This window comes from Macaca nemestrina, chromosome 9 (genome assembly GCF_043159975.1).
Source record: "Macaca nemestrina isolate mMacNem1 chromosome 9, mMacNem.hap1, whole genome shotgun sequence".
NCBI classification, from domain to species: domain Eukaryota; kingdom Metazoa; phylum Chordata; class Mammalia; order Primates; family Cercopithecidae; genus Macaca; species Macaca nemestrina.
In genome coordinates, this window is record NC_092133.1 from 93,656,888 (window position 1) to 93,675,483 (window position 18,596).

An 18,596-nucleotide genomic window follows, 5' to 3' on the forward strand; every position below is an offset into this window, starting at 1 on the left:
CAGAATGAGACTCCGTCTCAAAAACAAAACAAAACAAACAAAACAAAACAAAAGCACTTTCTCTATTGGTTCATTTAAAACATTTAATCACACTAAAATGATTCTTAAATAATTTCGCAGATGAGAATTGTGAGTTTCAGATTGGGGAATCATTTGTCCATAGTCACAATTAATAAGATTCATGACATAATTGCTTGCATGTGGTTAGTTCACAGATTTAATTAAAATACCTGGGATCAGAGTTTACTTATAGATTTTCAAGTATTTTAGAATCAGCAGTCAGTAGTCACCTTTAGCATCTCATTGTAGAATGGTCAGGATAGTTACACCACACCTTATGTCATGTCCTCATGGTAAAATTTATCATGTATTTAGAGTGTATTCATCTCTGTGAATGTATCTGAAAGGCATATGCCAAGTCAGCCTGGAGAATATTTGACTGGGCCCCAAGCAGATTTTGACCTTTTAATATACACAGCTACCTTTTCCCAGTGGAAAGGGAGATAGTCCTTGACCATTTCCTGTGGACATTGCCAGAGATGGTGCAGCCTGAATAAGAATGCCCACCATCTGTCCAGGAACCAGTGTCCTTCAAGGATGTTGCTGTGGACTTCACCAGGGAGAGTGTGTCCTGCAGAGAAAGCAGCACAGAGGTGCTTTGCTAGAGAGGCATAGCCATCTGTGCATGGGATGTCTGTGGCTGACACTTCCAAACTCGTGTATTTAATACAAAGTCATCCAGAACACTTTCTCCGTATTCCACCCTGCCTGTATCCTGATTCCTAGACTTCCTTACATGTGCACGAAGGAAATTTGTTTATTCACATATTTACTTACTCATTCACTGACTGTGCAATGATGAGGGGGCACTGGCTCTGGGAAGGGAGGTTGGAGAAGGAGGCAGAATGCAGTTTGGGGTTAAGGCTCGGTAATGGAAGAGAGACTGGGAAGCTGAGGACCAGGAGCAAGGAAAAGCTCTACTCAGCCTCCCCTGGTGATGCTATGCTCACCAGGGGCTGGCAGGACCTGCAGGTTTGTGACCTGAAGTGGAGGGTCAGTGCAGCCACATACCCAAGGCAGGCACCTAATGTATGGGCTTCACTAGGAAGGAGGGTGTCCTGAGGACAGCAATAGAAACAGTGCTCCTGTTGTCTCACATTGGAGTTTCTTGTTCCCACATTCTCCTGTCCCAGTGAACAGCATAGGACCATCCTTCCCACATGCTGAGTTCCTTCCCTTTTGGCACAGGAAGGGGTGTGTTGATTTGAAGCCCTAAAATAAATATTCTCAGCACTCAGGACCGATTTGTCAATACTGATTGTACCTAAGAAAGTACCCTGGAGGAAGAGAAAAGGAGGAAGAGTCAGAAATGGCACCTTTCCTTATAGAATCACGGGTCTGTCTCCATCCTGCAGTGCTGTGTTTAGGACTTGCTCATCTTCTCCGACTCTGCAGTGTCCTGCCTCACACATTTGCTCACATTTACCGAGGGCCTGGCTTCAGCCCTCTCCCATCTCCTTGTCACAGCCTCCCAGTGAAATGAAAGCTGTGAAGAGCTTCTGTTTGGGGCATCATCCTTGGCAGGGCTCCACCCCAGACCTACGGTGGCAACGAAGAGCAGATCCTGTGTGGTCAGTGGGGTTGGGCTGCAGCAATTGTTCAGAGTCCACATCTGGATACACTGTCTGCTCTTTGTGGTCCAGGATTAAAGAAACAGCACACCTCAGTGCTGTATTAATGGCAGGAAGAGCTGGAAAATTCAGGACAAGGAAGATTTTTGAAAAGGAAACTGCTCTGCCTAATGCTGCAATGAACTTGAAGCTAAACCGAGTGAATCAGTATACTTTTGACTTTAAACTAGTAATTACAATTTTAGAAATACAATGGAAAAGAATATTCAAAACCTGATACTAGTGAAAAATAAAGGTTCCACTACATTTAGGTAATAAAGGGTGTTTTTTTCTATCATTGCTTTAAAAAAGTTGAATCAACCTAAATATCTAATGCTAGCAAGTTGTTTAAATCATTGACAGCACATCCATCTCCAATGAAATCTTGTTCATGGAGGTACTCTCATTCATCTTTTGTTATAGGTTAAAGAAATTTAAAATTCTGCTGAGACATTGAAGCAGACAACTTTCTTAACCATCCAGAGGTTGAAGCAAAATTCTGGTTATTAAATATTATTTTTCTTGTAAATAATATATATATTTATTTTGTGGTAAAATTATTAACAATGACACAGCTTTGATACTAAGGAGTAAAACACCCTTCCTTGTCACATCCTCCACTACCAATCATTGTGTCAACCGGGAGCCACTGTCATCATGGTACTACATATTAAAATATTTGCTTTTAAGCTCTGTCTTGGAGTATTTTCTTAGTTAGGACATATGGGTACTATACAATTTTTACTATTATAAATAATGTGACTGTGGATTCTGTGGGCCGTGATGATGTCATGGCAAACGTCAGGTTTTTTCTGGGTTGGGCAACTTGAAGTGTGAGTGTGGGGCCAAATTTTTGATACATTCTGGAAAGATCCCTTTCACAAAGCTGCAAAGATAGTCTCTCCCACCAAAGATGTGTGCTTTACCTCCTGCTTTAACCGATACCTAGTAAGACACTCTTTTATTTTTATTTTCTTTGTTTTTTGATCTAAGGTCTCACTCTGTTACCCAGGCTGGAGTACAGTGGTATCAACATAGTTCACTGTAGCCTCAACCTCTTGGGCTCAAGTGATTCTCCCACCTCAGCATCCTGAGTAGCTGGAACCACAGGCATGTGCCACCATACCAGGATAATTACACACTCTTTTACATACAGGATAATTACATTTAAGTTGTGAAAATAACATGTTTTCTTTTGGATTCCTACTTATTTGACTATATGTAAGCCTGGCATTCTATGTGTGAAGTTTATTTTCATTTTTGGGTCATTTTTTGAGTCATTGTTTATTTTGTTTTAAGTAGTATTAAGGTCATTTTATTTCAGTATTGTTTGGTATGTGTTTTGTATTTGATTCATTTAGAAGTTTAAGATAATACATCGTATTAGTCTGTTCTCACACTGCTAATAAAGACATATCCGAGAGTGGGTAATTTATCAGGGAAAGAGGTTTAATTGACTCACAGTTTCCCATGACTGGGTGGCCCTGGCAATCATGGCTGAAGGCAAATGAGGAGCAAAGTCATGTCTTATATGATGACAAGCAAGAGAGCTTTTGCAAAGGGAATCCCATTTATAAAAGTGTCAGATCTCATGAGACTTATTCACTCCCAGGAGAACAGTATAGGGGAACCACTCCCATGATTTAATTATCTCTACCTAGCCTCGCCCATGACACATGGGGATTATTACAATGCAAGGTGAGATTTGCGTGGGGGCATAGCGAAACTATATTATACATATAAGTTTCTATCAAACTTGACAAGCCCTCCATTTTTGTTTCCTTTTACTATAATTTTGTCTCTTGATTAATACATAAGAGACTTTTTTTGAAATATGTTGACTTCAGGTTTAAAGTACACTAAATTTGTTTCGTAAAGATCTTTATTTTACTACCTTTTCCGATCCAAGGATTTGATTTGTCTTAAAACATGTTTTTGTGTGTGTGTGTCATTTAGTAAAGTTTTATGAGTTTTTGCAGGCCTAGACATGTCTTGTAAATGTGTACTTTGGTACATTTGATAATCAAGATAGACGTTGATTGTCTGTGTTATGCTGTTGTTATTCCTGTTGTTCATCCATTATTACTACTGAAGAGTAGTATGTTGACCATGCATTTACCCAATTTTCTGGATGTTGTGTTTCTAACAGTTCATGTTCTGAATGTTAAAATAGATTTTCTTCCTTTTCTAGTTTACATCCATGTCATCTGTGAACAGCTACAATTCAGATTCTTTGAATCAGCTTCTTTCCTGTTTTTCTTCTCTTCCTTGTTTTGGTTCCTACTCAGCCATCTCACACAGTGGTGAATTGTGAGAGCTCAGTCCCCTCCATCTTTTAACTTTACCTTTATTGAAATACTTCTAATGTTTTTTCTTGATTAGTATATTTGCAGAATTTTCCTTTTTTACTAAGAACTTTTAAATTATGCTATTTTGCATGTGTAATCATCAAATACTTTATTCTAGGATCTAATGTTGTAATTTTTCCTTCTTTAATTTTTTGACTTAATGCATAAAGTTTGAATTGTAAATTATTGTTTTATTAGCAGGATAAAATTCAATTTATATTAATGGCTAAATTTAAATGGATTACATTGTTTATGTTTTTGTTTGTCTCTGATGGGGATTAAAGCTAAAATATTCTATATGTTTTATTTTCATTTAATATGGTTTTAAAATGATCAAATTAACAAAATGAACAATCTTACAATATTCACATTGCACAGAAACTCTATCTGATGTTAAATTTATGCACACTCATGCTGAAAAAGATCTTATCAGGTTCCCAATAAAGGCCAGGGTAATCTTTAAATTTAAATATAAATATTGGTTAATTATATTTCCTTCTTTTTCTTAATATACTCTGTATTAGAAAACTTTAACATTGACAGCAAAATTAAACAAAAGGTATGTTGCTCTCGTGTACACCTTACCCCTCTGGAAGTTATCAGAATCAAAATGGTCTCACTAAGACTGAGAAAACCTGGGCAGGCCGGGCGCGGTGGCTCAAGCCTGTAATCCCAGCACTTTGAGCGGCCGAGACGGGTGGATCAGGAGGTCAGAAGATTGAGACCATCCTGGCTAACACAGCGAAACCCCGTCTCTACTAAAAAAATACAAGAAACTAGCTAGGCGAGGTGGCGGGCGCCTGCAGTCCCAGCTACTCCAGAGGCTGAGGCAGGAGAATGGCGTAAACCCGGGAGGCGGAGCTTGCAGTGAGCGGAGATCCGGCCACTGCACTCCAGCCTGGGCGACAGAGCGAGACTCCATCTCAAAAAAAAAAAAAAAAGAAAACCTGGGCAAATAGACCCAAGAAGGCCATCACTAGAGGACTGTCATGTTTCTATGTCTGATAACAAAAACTATCAGAAAAGACTTAAAAAACCGCAACCTTGAACAAAGGCCATTGCAGCCTTACACAGAAAAGACACCTGCAGTGACACAGGCCCAGAAACTGCTGGTCTAACCTCAGACTCATCACCCTTGTTACTGATCTTTGCAGCCAAGAATAAGTAATTCAAAAACAACTATGCAATCCTCCACATTAAAAATTTTGTTCTTCTTTACCTCTATTAATATGCACATGGTTTACTATGACATTTACATTCTCATTACAATAATTTATTCCAAGTAAATATTTTTTACTTTAGAGACTCTTTGTTTGCTGTTTAGGTTTACACATATGGTGTCATAAATGGGACCTGCAAAGTTTACAATTGGAAGGAAATGGTGATTCTTGGAGCATGCATGCAGTCTTCACTTTATACCCTTTAGCGCTCTGCTTCTATAAGTCACCCTTTCTGCCCTGGTGAGTCTTCTTTCAGTTTAAACCTCAGTTATTTGATACATGATTTTTGGTATGTTGAGGTCTGGTTTGAATAAGGCTCCTTTAATAAAAGACCATATATCCCTCCTAGAACAATGAAAGCTTTTTTGTCATTTCTGGTAAGTCCTTTCTGCTATAAAGACAAACATCTTTCTGGATTGTGTACTCTTGGTTTCTACAGAACTTACCTTCTGTTTGTGAAGCATTTATTTTCTAGTTTGCACACATAGTTTTATATTTTGTTTGATTTACACAGCAAGGTTATATTTTATATGAACGTTTTTATCTTGGGCTCCTTTGAATTTGTTTGACGTTTCCCCCTTACTTGTTTCTAAAAAGTGACACTAGCTTAGTTGCCACTATCTAAAACACTGGGCTAACCTCCTGGCATTTTCTTACAAGATTTATAGAATTTCCTTTGCTCTCTAGATATTAATAAGAAACAGAATAGGATTCTGAAACATTCAGATATGCTAGGTTTCTTGGACTCCTCATGGCTACATAGTATGATGCTTCTTTTGGACATTTTAAAATAAAAAGGCAAAATTACATCAGGAAAATTTAGGGCTTAAATGGTTATTATTTTAAAAACTCACAACTATAGAGTTAACATATGGAGTCCTCTAAGTTCTCTATTTTTTTCCTGCTTACTCTGTATCTGCTTGCTTTTCTACTGTTGTTGAGATAAATCTCACTGCTTATGGTATTCCAGCCAAGATGTGTGTGTGTTTTTTTTAATTATACTTTATGTTCTAGGATACATGTGCACAACATGTAGGTTTGTTACATATGTATACATGTGCCATGTTGGGGTGCTGCACCCATTAAATAATCATTTACATTAGGTATGTTTCCTAATGCTATCCCTCTCCCCTCCCCCTACCCCACAATAGGCCCTGGTGTGTGATATTTTCCTTTCTGTGTCCAAGTGATCTCATTGTTCAAGTCCCACCTATGAGTGAGAACATGCAGTGTTTGGTTTTCTGTTCTCGCTATAGTTTGCTGAGAATGATGCTTTCCAGCTGCATCCATGTCCCTACAAAGGACACAAACTCATCCTTTTTTATGGCTGCATAGTATTCCATGGTGTATATGTGCCACATTTTCTTAATCCAGTCTGTCGTTGATGGACATTTGGGTTGGTTCCAAGTCTTTGCTATTGTGAATAGTGCCGTAATAAACATACATGTGCATGTGTCTTTATGGCAGCATGATTTATAATCCTTTGAGTATATACCCAGTAATGGGATGGCTGGGTCAAATGGTATTTCTAGTTCTAGATCCTTGAGGAATCGCCACACTGTCTTCTACAATGGTTGAACCAGTTTACAGTCCCACCAACAGTGTAAAAGTGTTCCTATTTCTACACACTCTCTCCAACACCTGTTGTTTCCTGACTTTTTAATGATTGCCATTCTAACTGGTGTGAGATGATATCTCATTGTGGTTTTGATTTGCATTTCTCTGATTCAAGTGATGATGAGCATTTTTTCATGTGTCTGTTGGCTGCATAAATGTCTTCCTTTGAGAAGTGTCTGTTCATATCCTTTCTCCACTTTTTGATGGAGTTATTTGGTTTTTCCTGTGCCTCACTCTTCTCAGTATTCTGAGAGTAGGAGCGCCATCCCAACTTGAGCTCGGGCCACAGTTATGAGCTCAATACCCCTTAACTGTGCTCAAACTCTGGGAAGCTGGGACAGGTCTTGTAGCTGTATCCTCTTGTACCTCAGGGATAAGCTGTGCTGGAGCAGGAAAACTGCTTTTGGTCTGCCAGAAAAACACTCAGGTGGTACAGTGGAGGCTGTGCTATGTGTACACCCTTGAGGGAGCAACCAGGCATCAACTGGGGAAGGACCCGGCAGAAAAGGGGCTGTACAGATCAGATGCACTTCAGACCCTCAGGAAAGGCAGCCCTGCTCTCTCCTGGTCCAGCTGTCAGCAGGGACTAGAGTCATGCAGAGAAAGGTGGAGAGCCTTGAGGAATGGGTGCCTATTCCTGTATTTTGCTACAGCTGCCTCATGCATGAAACCTTTTGGGCTCCATGCATGTTTGAGCTCCGCCTCTCCCTACTCTCCTGGCAGTGCCCTCTGCCAGTTCAAATGTCTGTGTGGATCATGGGATCTCTTGTAGCTAGGATCTTAGAGGTCCATGGCAAGCGTGTGTGACCCATAGTTCCTTCACTCTCTCCTTCCTTAGGTCCCGTTCTGGACCAAGAGCTGGTCCTGGTGTCTGGTGACTCCGTCTGGCTTCCTAGCTTCCTCCCTCTTCAAACTCAGTGTCTGTATTGCCGCTCTATTGACTTCATGTGTTTCTTTTTTTCCCAAAGATCTGTTCAAAGTGTGACGATTTACTTAATATTTTGTTTTCTCTCTGTGGAAGAGGTGTTTCCTGACTGCATCTGGTTGACCATCTTGTCCCCCAGCTAAAAGTGTAATTTACATTTTGATATGGTTTGGCTCTGTGTCTGAACTTTATTACAACTAAAAATTACTACTTTTATGTTAGACTATTCTCAGTCTTCCTTCTTCATTACCAAACCTTATTGTTTGATCCTATAGAGGCAGTGGAAATTGCATCTTCAGAAGATCGACATGTGGATGGAGAGATTGAAGTTCTTCAACAGGCATTATATATGAAAATGATGCAAAATAAATGTGAAACACTACAGATGGATCAGGAGCGGTTGGAAGAAGAACTAGTGAACCTCAAAAGTCACATGGAAATGAATATGTTAGAACGTGGTCTATTGGAACACCATAAACAGGAGGTTGAAGAAGAGCAAGGCAGGAGATAATAGAAAATTAGAAAAAGTCAATCTATTTTTACAGGTTAGTTTATTATCCATAATGTGCCTTCATTCATTTCACTGCAAATTATAGTTTGGATATAAACATTGTATGTGTTTCCTCTACTTCTCTTATAGCAATTTGTTTGGTAGATTTCTAGAAGGAAGGTGATATCTGTTTCTCTCTCTAAATATTTCACTTGCCACCATTACTGTAACTAAATTGATCTTCCATAATAATGATTCTCATTAGTGAATCATTTGATTACTAAAATCAGTTGGCATAAAACAAGACTAATAGAGAAAGAAAAATGTGATTTAAAAATTATACTACACTCTTAAAATATTCTTAAGTTATATTGTTCAACTTTTTAGAATTTAAACTGATTCTGTTATTCTTTGGAGTGTTACATTTCATGAGTACTACCATAAGTATGATTTCATTTGTTTATAATTCAGATTAAATTATTAACTTAGCTGATACTGACAATAAATATATTAAACTTGAGATTCTTTTTTCATATAGTTAAAAATGCTCTCTAGATCACTGACCCAAAACAAAAAGAAACAAATATACAATAGTTATTCAGGCTATAATTTTTTATGTACCCTTTTAATTTGTTTTAGACACAAGAAACATCTCAAGAAGAGCTACAGTGGTTAACAGAAGAAAACATTGCTTCCATGTAAAGTCAGATGGAACTTATAATTGAAAATCTGGAATTCCAACTCTACAAAGCAAACACTTCAGAAGCAAACTATAATACAGCAGAATTGGAACCATATAAGGAACTGCTTCTAGAAGAATTAAAAGCTAGAGAATCTCTGTCAGATAAATTAAGCAAGTACGTCAAAGACAGAATCACAGAAAATAAATGAAGATCATTAATTTGTCTCAAAAGCATAATTTTTAGTGAGACAGATTCATAAGATTGGGGGAAGCAAAAGCTAACTAGATTAGACAATTTTGGAAAATGATGTTAGTAAATGAACTTACTTTTAAAATGTTAGTCTAGGACAATTCATACCACTCCCCTGTTTTTTTTGGTAGTGGTTTTTGTTTGTTTGTTTTTCTTTTGTTTTCTGTTTCTTTGAGATGGATTCTCACTCTGTTGCCCAAACTAGAGTGCAGTTAGTGGCATGATCTGGACTCACTGCAACTGTGCCTCCGGAGTTCTAGCAATTCTCCGGCCTCAGACTCCCAACTATGACCTTTCATGATCTCGCCATGCCCAGCTAAGTTTTGTATTTGTAGTAGAGACGGGGTATCATCATGTTGGCCAGGCTGGTCTCAAACTCTTGACCTCAGGTGATCTCCCCACCTTCGCCTCCCACAGTGCTGGGACTACAAGCATGAGCCATCATGCCTGGCCTGATTTTTGGTTTTATATGGTTCCTTTTCCCCTTAATATTCTTATGTAGTTAACCTGATCTATTAATTTTTCTGCCAAGTATCTTGAAGCTTCATAATTTAGACAGTCATACTGTTATACAATTGTTTGTCAGCATTCCTCTATATAGAAATATTAATTAGTTTATTTATTTTTGATAAGATTGCAACTTAAACTGAAAAAAGGGTCAGGTACTTCTCCTCCTTTGCACATTCTGGCACTCAGTAAATTAACTTTCCTTGATTGCAATCTTTGGTATTATCCTTAGAGGTCACCTTGGAACAAAGTATATTGTACAGTTTTTCCACTCCACATAAAGGCATAGTTGTGAAATAGGGAATGGTAAACACAGGCTTGAAAGGAAATATAATTCATAAAGTGGTGAAAAATAACACCTTGGTCAGCCTGAAGCGGTGGGTGGAAGACCAAAAGGGCAGGCCCTACTTCTGATGCCTTGGCCACGATTTTAGGAGCAAAATGCCTTCGGAGATGATTAAGTTCTCTTTGATCTCAGCCGTCTCCTTCTCCCCTGAGAGTTGTTGTTCTGAATGATTCCTTGGTGCCAAATGCTTAATTTTTCTCAGATAATGGGTGAAATGTACAAGAGTGTTCAATAGAAATGTTTGAAAATGTCTTTGAGGGCCGGGCGCGGTGGCTCAAGCCTGTAATCCCAGCACTTTGGGAGGCCGAGACGGGCGGATCACGAGGACAGGAGATCGAGACCATCCTGGCTAACCCCGTGAAACCCTGTCTCTACTAAAAACTACAAAAAACTAGCCGGGCGAGGTGGCGGGCGCCTGTAGTCCCAGCTACTCGGGAGGCTGAGGCAGGAGAATGGCGTGAACCCGGGAGGCGGGGCTTGCAGTGAGCCGAGATCTGGCCACTACACTCCAGCCTGGGCAACAGAGCAAGACTCCGTCTCAAAAAAAAAAAAAAAAAAAAAAAAAAAAAAAAAGAAAGAAAATGTCTTTGAGAGACAGTGTGTTTTTTTGTTTGCTGTAACTGGTTTACTAAATACAAGCTTCATTTTATTTATTTTACTGTCCATATTTAAGGAGTAAGACATGATGTTTTAATATATTTATACACAGTCCAATGGTTACTCTGGTCCAGCGAATTAGCATCTTTAACATTTCATGTAGTTACTCTTGAAACACAAGTATTTTTTTCTTTTCTTTTCTTTCTTTCTTTGTTTTTTGAGATGGAATCTCCCTATGTCTCCCAGGCTGGAGTGCAATGGTGGGATCTCGGCTCACTCCAAACTTCTCCTCCCAGATTCAAGCAATTCTCTTGCCTCAGCCTCCCAAGTAGTTGGGATTACAAGCGTCCACCACCACGCCCAGCTAAGTTTTGTATTTTTAGTGGAGATGGGGTTTCTTGCCATGTGGTTCAGGCTGCTCTCCAATTCCTGAACTCAGCTGATCCGCCGTCCTCAGCCTCCCAAAGTGCTGGGTACAGGGGTGAGCAACCACCACACCACCACTGCTGGCCTTTTTTTTTTTTTTTTTTGGAGATGGAGTCTTGCTCTGCTCTGTCACCCAGCCTCAAGTGCAGTGGCACAATCTCGGGTCACTGCAACCTCCGCTTCCCAGGTTCAAGCGATTCTCCTGCCTCAACCTCCTGAGTGCTGGAATTACAGGCGCCCAGCACCGCGCCCAGCTAATTTTTGTATTTTTAGTAGAGATGGGGTTTCACCATGTTGGGCAGGCTGGTCTCAAACTCCTGATCTCAAATGATCCGCCCGCCTCGGCTTCCCAAAGTGCTAGGATTACAGGTGTGAGCCACCGACCCCAGCCTAAACACAAATATTTCTTTTTGTTTGTTTGTTTGTTTTTGTTTCTGAGGCAGAATGTCGCTCTTGTTCCCCAGGCTGTAGTGCAATAGCGCGATTTTGGCGCACCGCATCCTCGGCCTCCAGGGTTCAAGTGTTTCTCCTGCCTCACCCTCCCGAGTAGCTGGCATTAGAGGCATGCACCACCAAGTCCAGCAAATTTTTGTATTTTTAGTAGAGACAAGGTTTCTCCGTGTTGATCAAGCTGGTCTCAATCTCCCCACCTCTGGTGATCCTCTGACTCTGCCTCCCAAAGTGCTGGGATTACAGCCATGAGACACTGTGCCTGGGCTAAACACAAATATTTCTAATGGTATCTTTAAGAATCTTATAAGTAGAGCCATTTCAGAAGGCAACAAGTGTGACTTGTTAATCCATACATCATTAATAGCTTTTGCTCTTCCCTCCCTACTTTGTTTGAATTACTTACTTGTTGGAAATCCTCGAGAAATATATATACTTCTTTACAACAACTTTAAAATTATAACTGTATACAGCATATAGGCTCTAATACACTTTCAGAGGTAAAACATGGTTTGTTGTATCTTTCATTGACTCATGGTCACTATTTAAACAACGTAAGTCATTTAGACACATTTGTTAAAAAACAAAATACTCAGTATCTGTCTTTTGCAATCTTCACAGACCTAAAGAAATTCTAGCAGATGTCAGTACCAAACTTCTTCAAGAAAATGAGTGGAGCAGACCTTTATTTACTTCTCATACTACAAGGCCAGTCCTAGAGTCACCATGCAATGGAAATCTTAATGATAATTTACATCTCAACAGAATACATATCCCAAGAGAAACCTTAATGATTCCTACTTCAAGCTCATTGTCTTCAAATATCAGAATGGAGAACGACTTGTCAAAAGTTAGGTATAGTATTGTTTTTTCTTTGGTTGTCAGACTTCTGATATAGTTCTCTCTATATTTTTGGCAAGATATTGAGTTGTCTAACTGACTCATGCATTTTAAATAAAGGTCCTGATTATCTGTGTTTCTAAGGAAAGGAAACAAATCTTACAGCTTTTTTTTTTTTTTTAAGTCCCTGGGGTTTTAAATGTCAAAAGATATTCATTTTTTAACTTTACTCAACAAGTGTAACTATACCAGCACATTTTAAATTTCTGTAAAAATTGCATTTAAGTTAGATTGTGGAAATGTACTGATATTGCCTAACAACCAAAGTTATACTTGGAGATGCTTTGGCTTACTTTCTTTTTTTTTTTTTAAGTTCTAGGGTACATGTGCACAACGTGCAGGTTTGTTACATATGCATACATGTGCCTTGTTGGTGTACTACACCCATTAGCTCATCATTTACATTGAGTATATCTCCTAATGCTATCCCTCCCCCCACCCCCTACCCCGCAACAGTCCCGGTGTGTGATGTTCCCCTTCCTGTGTCCAAGTGTTCTCATTGTTCAATTCTCACCTATAAGTGAGAACATGCGGTGTTTGATTTTTTTGTCCTTGTCATAGTTTGCTGAGAATGACGGTTTCCAGCTGCATCCAAGTCCCTAACAAAGGACATGAACTCATTCTTTTTTCTTACATGGTTACATCCTTAATTGCTGTTGTACTTACAGCATTTCAGTTCAATTGTTGCAAAATGTGCCTGTTGCTGTGCAATTGTACAGTGGTTTTTAAATACTTAAAGCAATATTTGAATTCTTAAAGTGAAGTTCACTTATGTCTATCTTACCATCACTCAAATGATTTATGGCTGAGATGGCAATGATATCAGGAGTAGTTAAATAGCAAATGTGACCAAACAGAATACATTCTGTTCTTTCTACTCAGAATTCCATGTAAAACTGCACAGGGTTCCCAGCTCCCTAGGACATGACACTTTCAAACTTTCAAGGTTCAACTGAACAAGAACTTTTCAATCCAACTGTTAGGGTAGCCAGTTAGTCAGACATTAACAGGCAGGAGGAAAGGTAGCTATGTAGGAAGAAACACTGCAGAACGACTCTTAAGATGCTCAGTAATTACTCATTCTATGGTTGAACTGTCAGAATGTGTTAACTACAATCTGATAAAGAAGGGGAAAGGCAAAAGGGGAATTCTTAAGAGCTGTGTGGGCACAATGAGTACAAATTTGAGTGCTATACTACCTTCCTGGGGTGGAGGTAATGAGCAATGCCATCATTGGGTAGAATTTGTCTTGATCACTGGGTTCTGCATATGCACATTAACCAAGAGTAAGGGAGGGTCTGCCAGCCTGGGTGTGAACTGGACAAGAACAAAGGCAGGAACCTAAAGAAGAAAGTGAGAGAAAAGATCAAATGCAGAATGTATTGAGGCTGTTCCCAGCCAAGTCAGCCCACTCTTCTCTTAAAGCATACTGTTACTTGCACAATAAATGTTTTGCTGGATTTACTAACTGGTTTTTTGGTTGAATTCTTTCATGCAAAAAGACAATAACTGAGGACACTTTCTGGAACTCCAGGCTTGGCCATACCTTTTGGTGCTGTGACTTGCATCTTGTCGTGAGGTAGGGACTGTGCTCGCCACTGTCTCCTCTCACATGTCTGCTCCTATGCAGCATAGACTGTGAGAATGCTGAGCATGCTGAGCAATCTCCCTAGCATCTCCACTTTGTGTGTTCAACTAGAGCACTTTCACCTAATGCCCAACAGAGCTCCCCAAGCACAGAATGCTTTTTTCTTGACAGAGAACCTAAGGCTTCTGATTACTTCCATATTCTCACAACTGACCTCTGGGGACTCACCACCCTGTCTTCACAGTTGCTCCTGCTGCCCGTGCCATCATGGCATCTCTCTTGCTAGCCAATGCCACCTCCTTTGCCCTGTCTCTTCCCAGGTAGGCCCCAATAGAATGGCTTTTTGCATGCCCTGTCACCACCTCCTCTGCACTAATTCCACCTCCAGATGGAATGTAGGTAAATTTTAGGTGCTATGGTCTAGGTTTAGGGGTCTCCTTGGATGTATCTAGTACCCAATTTTCTCTCCATGTTCTTACCACTGAATTCTCAGGGATTTAACAATCAACTTCCCTCTTGCTTCTAGCCCTCCCCACTGTCTTTGACATGCTTTGCCTGTATGCAGAGGATTATCACTGAAGGCTACAAAATTATAATTGGGCAGAGTCATCTATAATTAGATGCAAGACCTATGGACCTAGGGGGTCCACAGACCAAATGAGGGGAAGAGGTCACTGCTTGGTTGGGAGCATATAGTAAGGGTGCACAATATCTGAAGCTCTTCACAGACTAGGGATACCTGGTCTAGTGTGGGAAAGGGATGGAAAGGGTGCTCTCTCCCTTTTACAATGGATGAGAATGGACAGAGAGCGAGGATGCTCACATTCCCCTAGTTTTTTCTTCTCTCTGTTTTTCAGATTGCCCATCTCCACACAGTGTGGAGTCCTTCAACACTCCACACTGTAGGATTTTCCCCTTGGATGCATTCTCAAAAGTTAGGACAAGTCTGATCCCCAGACATTGAAGGAAACTATATTAGTTTTCCTTTGCAATGCTTCATAGCCTCAATGCAAACTATATGACTAGGAAGACTGGCCAGAAAATGGTAGCCCTAATTTTAACACCATTTTGCAGTTGGACCTACTTTGCAGGTGACAGGGAAAATGGTCAGAGGTGCCCTGTATCCAGGTCATTATGGCTCTAAAAGAAGACCAGGATCTCTGCCAAAAATGCAGATGGGACTCTGCCATCTTGGCTCTCATGAACCCCTCAGCAGATAATTCTCCCATAAATGTCTTAGGAAATTTCCCAGCAGAGCATCCTCAGCTTCCTTTAATCCTCCCACTGAGGATCCAAAGCCACCAGCTCCTTGTTCTCACCAGAGGAATAGGAATGGGCACTGGGACATGAGGCTCTGGAAGCTGGTATCAATTGGGAGAAGTTCTTCATCTGCCTTAAAATGTTCAATGGACAGTTAACTATGCTTTGCATGACTCTTGCCACTTTTGCAAGAAACAACTTTCAATAATGTGCAAATGGTTCTTTTGGGAAAAAAAATATTTCCAAGACTATAGAACAAGTTTGTAGGGCCTGTGCCCTGTGCACATTAAACATTTTGCACATTAAACAAGGAAGCAAACCTCCTTTTCTTTTCCAGCCAGTCCAATGGAGGGTCACTTACCCTGGGGAGGACTGGCCGCTTGACTTCACCCAACTTCTTGCCTGTCAGGGATATAAATATCTTCTGGTCTTTGTAGACATATTTACAGGTTGGATATAAGCTTACTCCTTGTGAATGGAAAAAGCAATGGGGGTAGTATAGGCCCTTCTCAAGGAGGTCATCCCTGGTTTGGCATCCCCAGGTTGCTGCAAAGTAATTATAGTTCATCCTTCACTTCACAGGTTACTCAACTTGTTTCCCAGGCCTTGGGAATCAGTTACTTTCTAAATTCCTCCTGGCACCCACAATACTGCAGAATGGTTGACAGAATTAACAAATCTCTCAAGCAAATCTTGGAAAAATTATGCCAGGAAACTTCAAAGCCATAACCAAAACAACTACCTATTGCTCTACTAAGGGTGAGAAACATACCCATCTCTAGCTTACAACTCAGTTATTTTGAGTTATTATGTGGAAGACCCTTTCTTCAATTTCCTATTGGATACTGACCTTACCAATTCTAATTATGTTAATTCCTTCTCGCAGTTTCAGCTGGTGGCTCAAAAACTAGGCCAAAATATATTTCACACCCTGAAAACTCTGACCAAATTTTAAATCCACCTGTACTCAAGTTCTCATCAAGATTTGGAAGGATGGAACTCCAGACTCTCAACTGAGTCTTATTTGGAGAGGTCTTTACACTGTTTTACTCTCCACTCCTATCACAGTTATGGTGCCAGGGATGACCAAGTGGATCCACTATTCCAAGGTAAAGCTATATGATGTATCTCTGGCAGAGGAAGTCCTAGAGGTGCCATTGGACACCTGGACCACTTGTCCCCTCCAGGGTCTCAAACTCCTCTTCAAGCAAAGCCAAAAGAATAAACATAAGTAAATTAGTAATGCTTTGGCCTGTTATACAATGAGTCATAATACTCCTTGTAGGTTTACTAATATGTCTTTGCTACTGTGAACCAACACACTCTCCAAGAAAAGGTCTGTTCTGTACTACCTGGATTTAAATCTCAAAGCCATAATCTGGGTGGCATTCTCTAATACTCACTGAGTTAACAGCTTCTGTTTCCATAATCAAGAGACATCCTGATTTGACTTTAATCTGTTCTCTTTGGGAACATGCAACCCAGTGCTCTATGCTCACTAATGCTTCTAGCTAAAATCACCCTCATAGGCCCCAGCAGCCCACAACCACAACAAAAGACTCTACGAGTAGCTCAACAACTACTAAAGTTCACCAAATCTTCCTGTGCCTCATCCTGAGGTTATAAATGAATTCTTTCCACCCAGGGCAGGAACAGGCTCCCCAGCCATGATACGAGCATAGGCAACTATTCAAGCCCAATTTAAATTCACCTATCATTGGGACCCCTGTATACAAAGCCTTCCAAGAGATGTTATATGGTACCTAATACAAGTTAAAGTGGACATTCAAGCCTGGATTAAGTCCACTTGCACTGTTTTAGGCCCCCTTATTCTCCCCCATTACCCTCATCAGCCAGGCACCCCTAGGCATCACTACTACGAGAGATTCTGGAACTTTTGTGGGTTCTCTTAACCCTGAACACTTCAACACAGCCATCATCATTATTAATATCTCTCATACTTTTTTTCTCTACAAACTAAAATCTCCAAATACTAAGTAAGGTTCTCTACCCAACCAAACCAGCATTGGGTCATGCAAAAAGTTTCAAATCTTTAACTCCCTTTGGGAGGTTCTTCTCCTTGACATTACTGGACACATGATCCTTTGGGAAAGAAGAACCATTCTTCTATTCAAATTAGTCACCTATGTCTGGCTCCTTTGGCAGCTGAATCTTTAGTGACAGAATATCACGTCTCAGGTAGCCAACAAGGATATTGGTCAATGTTTGGAATTGACCTGCCTCCTTCAGTATCCATCCTTGTCTACCTATGACATAACTTTATTTTCTATGTGGGACACAGGCCCACCTCTGTCTCCCTGCAAACTGGACTGGAGCATGCTCTCTGGCTTACCTCACTCCTAACACCCCCATTGTGACCAGTGATGCTTCTCGGCCCTTGCCCTTATTTATGACCTCACACTGGGCCCCCCACCAAACAATTCAATTAATTCCCTTTCTCATCAGGCTTGGCATCACCACAGATGCCACGATGGGAAGAGCTAGCATTGGCACAGATTCCTCAACCTACCACAGCCTGTCTCTAGAATTGGCTCAAGAGATAGAAACCACTGCTTGACATGTAACAGAGCTGCAGTGGCAAGTCAAGTGTCTCACAGCTTTAGTTCTCAAAAGTGGCTGAGTTCTTGACATGTTGGCTGAAGTTCAGGGAGGAATTTGTCTGTGCTTGAAGAAAAGTGTCAATCTGGGTTAAGAAACCAGGGCAGACTCAGGAGCACATTCGAGGTCTCATAAACCAGGCCTCTCACCTTTGGGAAAGGACTACTGAGGGTTGGCTCTCCTGGTTCTGACTCTCACAGTTCCTGCCCTTCCTGGGACCCCTGGCCTCTACCTTCCTTCTTCTCCTTTCTCGGCCTTGCTTCTTGAACCTGCTAACTAGGTTTATCAACCTCTTTCCTACCCTCGAGGACAATCAAATCCCTGCATGTCTCCACTGGACACTGTGGTTCAAACTTTTAGAGACACAACAACAATCTCTGAAACCTTGTCACCATGATAGCAAGGAAGGCGGGGACCCTGAAGACCCTCAACACCCCTTTTTAGCAGAAAGTAGCTACAGAATGACCCCCGTCTCATTTCCCAAAAGATGTCTGGGTCCCAACTCCTTGAGGAATAAATGTAAGAGGAGGCAGTTGGTCAGATATGAGCAGGCAGGAGGGGAGGTATCCATGTGGGAAGGAACAGCCCAGAACACCTCTTCAGATGACCAGTACTCACTCTATGGTCAAACTCAAAATGTGGTTAACTAGATCCTGATAAGGAAGGAAAAAGGCAAAAGTAGAATTCCTGAGAGCTGCGCT

The 18,596-nt window shown here is 40.6% G+C and overlaps 1 long non-coding RNA gene across 1 annotated transcript; it reads right to left on the reverse strand.

Annotated features, from left to right (window-relative positions):
• Positions 1 to 1,615: 1,615 nt before the first annotated feature.
• Positions 1,616 to 17,623, reverse strand: LOC139356340 (uncharacterized). Its single transcript, XR_011608041.1, has 4 exons — positions 17,421 to 17,623; positions 15,638 to 15,822; positions 13,628 to 13,769; positions 1,616 to 1,750 (listed from the first exon to the last, which is right to left on the reverse strand). It is a non-coding gene; the product is annotated as an uncharacterized lncRNA (long non-coding RNA).
• Between the last annotated feature and the right edge of the window lie 973 nt (positions 17,624 to 18,596).